Raw genomic sequence first — 5,398 nt, 5'->3', positions numbered from 1 at the left:
GGTGTACGGGCGCCGGGACGGGAGGCGGTTACGGCCAAACGGTCCCCGCGCGCGGGGATATGAGGCGACTTCTGTAAAAGGGGGGCCGGTGCCTCCCCCTTCTCTAGGCTCCGGCCTCCCGTCTCCTCACCCGGCCCTTCTCCCCTTCCCTCTCCCGGCGGTGCGTCCCTCGGCGCCCCCTCCCCCTCTCCCCGCGCTTCCTGTCCGGTGTGACGCTCCCTCGAGGCGCGACGGGGCGCTTCGCGGTTGCCCGGGGGAGCCCCCACCCGGTCCCCGCCGCAGCCTCCTGTGCCCGGCGGGCTCTCCCCCGGTGCCCTCAAGTGCTCTCGCCGGGAGGTCTGTTTCGGGGAGTCGCGGAACCACCTCCTTGCGGTTTCCGTCCTCTTTTCGCCGCTCTTTCATTCATCCAGCTAGTCGTTTTCTCTTGCATTGATTCCTTCAGTCGGCATCCCGGGCGCTGTTACTGGGTTTTAAAAGGACAGGAAGAGAAAATATTAAAAAGACAGTTCTTACTAGAGTACTAGCGCCAAACCCTGGCGACGCGCTTTCTGGTTCTCCGCGTTATCTCCTTGAACTCCCACAACTCTTGGGGAGGCACCTTGTAATTTACAGATGACTCACAAACCGAACTCCCAACTGGAGTGTCCCACTCAAGCTTTAGCCGAATCGCCGCACTTCCATCTCTCACTTGCAGCTTCAAAGTGTTCTCCGTTCTCCCTTCCACCCGTCCCGCCCAACCGCCCCTGCCACTTTTTTTTCCCTCTCGTTCCAGCAACGTTTCCCCACTTTTTTGTCCTCTTCACTTCACTGCTGTAGCCTCAACACCCAGAAGAGCAGTAATAGACTCTCAGTAAATGTTTATTCCACTTGTCACTTCTTTCACCTCTCTATTCGAGTGAGATTTTCATCTTTGGAATTTCCATTGAACTGCTTCTGAACGTTGTGAGAACCGGTTTGTTTCTTCCTCCTGCCGTTGTATCATGTCAGCTCTTACGTCGGGCAGCATTGTGGTCACCGTGCTCTCCTTTTCTCAGGCTTATCTTACAGTCCTTGTGGATCTTGGGTAAAATTTAGCTCCTGCAGGGCAAGGCGGCTTCTTTAATGAAAGGGATTTTTACTTCCGTGGTATTTCCAATCTCTTAGTTGCTTTCATCCAAAGGTTTCCAACCACGTGAATATCTCTACTGATTATTTCCTATTTCTACTAACTCCAGCTTTTGTAGAAGTGGAGTTCCATGTTGTCTGCTAGAACATTGGGCTGCAAGTCAGTAAATTTTTTGAATCTCACTTTTGAGGCAAATTATTTAATTTCTGTGCCTTAGTTTGTACTTACCTCAAATTTATTTACTTATTGTGCAAATAAATGACAGATACTGTAGCACTTATTTCATTTTTTGAAAGTATATGTAGAAGATGTTACCCTGAGGCTTGAATTGGACATCACAATTCCAGTCTTGTCTGTTGAGTCTTGAGAATCACCTGCTCAACCTCCAGGTCTGAGTTTGAGGTGAAGTCTTTCTTCAATCCCTGGATTAGTTCCTAGTGGTCACTGTCTTCTCTGACTCTTCTGTCCCATGTGGTTTTATTCCTTGTAGTGTCTAATTGTTAGGGTCCTGCCCTTTGGTACTTTCTACTTTTTTGCTGATTGTGTTATGTTTAACATCCTTTATCATTCCCAACACTAAGTTTATGAGTGTCGTCAAGGTCTTATTTATTTGGCTTCCGTTATTCCTAGATCATAAATGTGTAGGAATTGAAGAGCCAGTAACACTCATTTCCAGGATGATTCCCTTCCTGATAAGCTACTGTGTTCTCTTTTGTTCTGCCATGTCTTGGCACTTCTGCATGTAATATTTTTTTCTAGTTTTTCTGTTCCAGTTAGTTTGCAGGTCTGAAAGGGACTCGGAGTTTGTTTTTTTTTTCTTTTTAATTGATCTGTTAGTTTTTGCTCTGCTGGTCTTCATTGCTTTTGTGTGGGCTTTTTTTTTTTTTAGTTGTGGTGAGCAGGGGCTACTCTTTGTTGTGGTGCTCAGGCTTCTCGTTGTGGTGACTTCTGCTGTGTGCCAGCCTCGATATTAGAGTATGATATACCACCATAGGACAGAAAACTTCACCTCAGTCTTTACCTGCTTGCAGAGTGAATTCCTGGATGCAACTTGAGGCCCTGTCTTATAATGATTAAACTTTGGAGTCTTGCAGGCCTAGGTTCAAGCCCTGGTTCCATTAAATATTAGCTTTGTAGCCTTACAGAAGTTACTTAACCACTCTGAAACCTTAGTTTCCTGATGAGATGATACGGATAGTAATAGTATTTGCCTCATAGGTCAGTTGAAATATTCAGTAAGACAAAGCATTAAAGACTTAGCACAGTCCCCCACGTAACTGCTCAGTAAACGTTGGCTAATCTTGTTAGCCAACTTGTTTTCAATAAACATTATTTTTGACACCTTATAACAAAAGACTGGTTTTGCAAATGAGAATCTTTATTTCTAAAGAAATAGCTATTTTCTTCTTTTAATTAGTAAGTGTAAAAGTTACTGCATTACTTCAGTCTTTTTTTGTAGCAGAATCTTTTTCTCCCCTCTCCACCCCCCAAAAAAGCCAATATGTCAGACATAAAAGGCAAAAAAATCTATCAAAGACCTGGTCCTCTGAGACAAGCTGATGCCCTCCAGCAGTGGTAATTTAGGAATTGATTTTACTATGTAGATTTCCCAAGCCTAACCTCTGAGTAAGTGTGGTTCTGGAAATGACCAGGGTTCTGCAGTGTTACTGTATTGTTTTCAGCTGATTTGGCTGTTTGGCCTGAGGACCAACTTCATTCTGAGAAACACTCTTTTGGGAAATTGTTTGTTTGAACTGTATGGATTTTAGTGTAACAAATAACCCACAGCTTGAATTTGAGTAAACAAAGAATTCTGGATCCTGGCAGGTGGTCCTTGAGTATAGGAAGTGGTATTCTGAGTCTCTTGGGAATCACTGCTACCTAGTTAGCTAGAGATCAAAGTCCTGAAAGCAAATGCCGATAAATTAGAGCTCACTGGTGCCCACGCTTCTGAAATTGGAAGATGTACGATCCAGAAAGAGTAATTTAGCTCAGGCATACCAGAGCCTTCAGTTAATAATAAATTTCTTTCCATTAATTGTGGGACACTGTTAGCCCCATTATTAGCTATTCTTATATAATAGATAGCTGATATTTTTGGTGCAAACCAGAAGCTGCCTTTGGTAAAGTGGAAGTAGTGCGCTGCTGCTGCTTAGTCACTTCAGGCGCGTCCACCAGGCTCCTCTGGGCACGGGGCTCTCCAGACAGGAATACCGGTGTGGGTTCCCTTTCCTTCTCCAGTGATAAAGTAAGAAGTGAGTGGAGTGAAGTTGCTCAGTATATGACATTTTAAATAAAGCCCTCCCTTTATTTTTTGCTACGTCAGATTTACCAAACAAATACATTAGATACGTATCGTCTTTACAAATTTACTATACATTTCTTTAAACAGTGAGCTTGCTTCTGTCTTTAATTTCTTAGGGCTTGATTTAGTCATACCTTTTAATATAGTTTATCAGTACAAATGGATGGAGGAGCCTGGTAGGCTGCAGTCCATGGGGTCGCTAAGAGTCGGACACAACTGAGGGACTTCGCTTTCACTTTTCACTTTCATGCATTGGAAAAGGAAATGGCAACCCACTCCAGTGTTCTTGCCTGGAGAATCCCAGGGATGGGGGAGCCTGGTGGGCTGCCGTCTCTGGGACACGACTGAAGCGACTTAGCAGCAGCATCAGTGCAAAAGGACATACTTGTTTCATCAACTGGATCTAATCTCCTAATTTTAAAATAGTGAATGCTTGCTTGTTATCAGAAAAATGATTTATAGTGATTCCACAGTGCAACTGTGGGAGTTGGTGATTATTGATTCAGCAGAATCGAAGTTGTTTTCTTAGTAGCATTAACCCTTAGAAGAGAGATTTATGATTTTTAGATGTCTAATTTAATCCTCTTCTGATGGGAAAATCCTGAAAGACCATTTTTAAATAGATAGGGCTAGTGCTTTGTGTTTTGCTTTGATGAGGGAAAGATTTTTCAGTTTATCCTCATAGTTAATATAACTTGCATTCTTCTTATTAACTGTCTGATATATTTTATTAGGACCTTTTCATCTTCTCTCTGAAGATAGGCTTTCCAAGCAGTGTTAATTGTTTCAGGTAGCTATTCTAGGGCTTATTTAGAATCTCCCCAAATATAATCCTTATGCTTTTTATAGTCCTTTCTTGAGATAATTTCTTAATGGCTGCATTTTGAAATTTAATTGTAGATTAAAAAAAAAAACAAAACACAAAGCAAGTTTTCCTGAAATTCCGAAGGCATGGCTGAGGGAAGGAAATGGGGTTAGCACATAGTTGGGAGTATATTTGAAGAGCTCACTGGATGGAAGCAGGGACTATATGTATGCTTTCTTTTCTGGTATCAGTTTGGGTTTTTTTCCCGTTTATTTATTTATTGGCTGCGCTGAGGCTTCTTTGGTGCACTTGGGCTTCCTCTGCTTGCGGCAACTGGGGGCAGCTCATTGCGGTGTGTGGGCTTCGGTGGCTTCTCTTGTTGCAGAGCAGAGGCTCTAGGCATGCAGGCTTCAGTAGTTGTGGTATACAGTCTTAGCTGCTCCACAGCATGTGCAGTCTTCCTAGACCAGGATTGAACCCGTGCCCCTTGCGTTGGCTGTGCTGTGCTGTGTTTTGTCGCTCGGTTGTGTCCGACTCTTTGCGACCCCATGGAATGTAGCTTGCCAAGCTCCTTCCTCTGTGGTAGGTGGACTCTTATCCACTATACTACCAGGAAAGTTCTAATTTCTTGGTTTTGATAGTTGTACTGTGTAAGATGTTGTCCTTGCTTTTAGGAAAAACACACTGAAATGTTTACAGATATAGGAATATGTCTCTAATACAATTTTGTATAGATTTGGGAAAATGTGTGCATGTGTACATATATACAAATGTATGCATCTTTGTATTATATATAATTATACAGACACAAAGAGGGAGAAAGAAAATAATAAATAATAGTTGGTGAATCTGTGCAAAGCATGTATGAAAATATGATGTAGGAAGCAGAATTTGCTTCTCTGGCTCCATGCTAAAGAGAAGACAGAGGCTGCTCTGGGAGATACATGCACCGGGTCACTGTGTTCCTTCATTCTGTTTGTTTCCTCTTGCTGTGATGTACTTTTATTGAAGGACTCACTTTTTTTTTTCATCTCAGTCTCCATATTCCCCAGAGATGACACATTTCTCCAGAAGTCTTCATATGCCTGTTGTTGAGTGATGAGCTGATGGTCTTGGAGGGTCTTTCTGGGGAGGCGGGCAGGGTGGGGGGGCAACTGTGACTGCCTCTGGGGTCAAGGACACT

The 5,398-nt window shown here is 43.3% G+C and overlaps 1 protein-coding gene across 1 annotated transcript in view; it reads left to right on the top strand.

Annotated features, from left to right (window-relative positions):
* NUP188 (nucleoporin 188kDa) overlaps window positions 1-5,398 on the top strand; it is a 43,543-nt gene that overhangs the window by 266 nt on the left and 37,879 nt on the right. The gene's annotated exons all lie outside the window — the stretch shown is intronic.

This window comes from Bison bison, unplaced genomic scaffold (assembly GCF_000754665.1).
Source record: "Bison bison bison isolate TAMUID 2011002044 unplaced genomic scaffold, Bison_UMD1.0 scf7180017864375, whole genome shotgun sequence".
Taxonomy (NCBI): Eukaryota; Metazoa; Chordata; class Mammalia; order Artiodactyla; family Bovidae; genus Bison; species Bison bison.
This window is presented reverse-complemented; position numbering and strand designations above follow the sequence as displayed.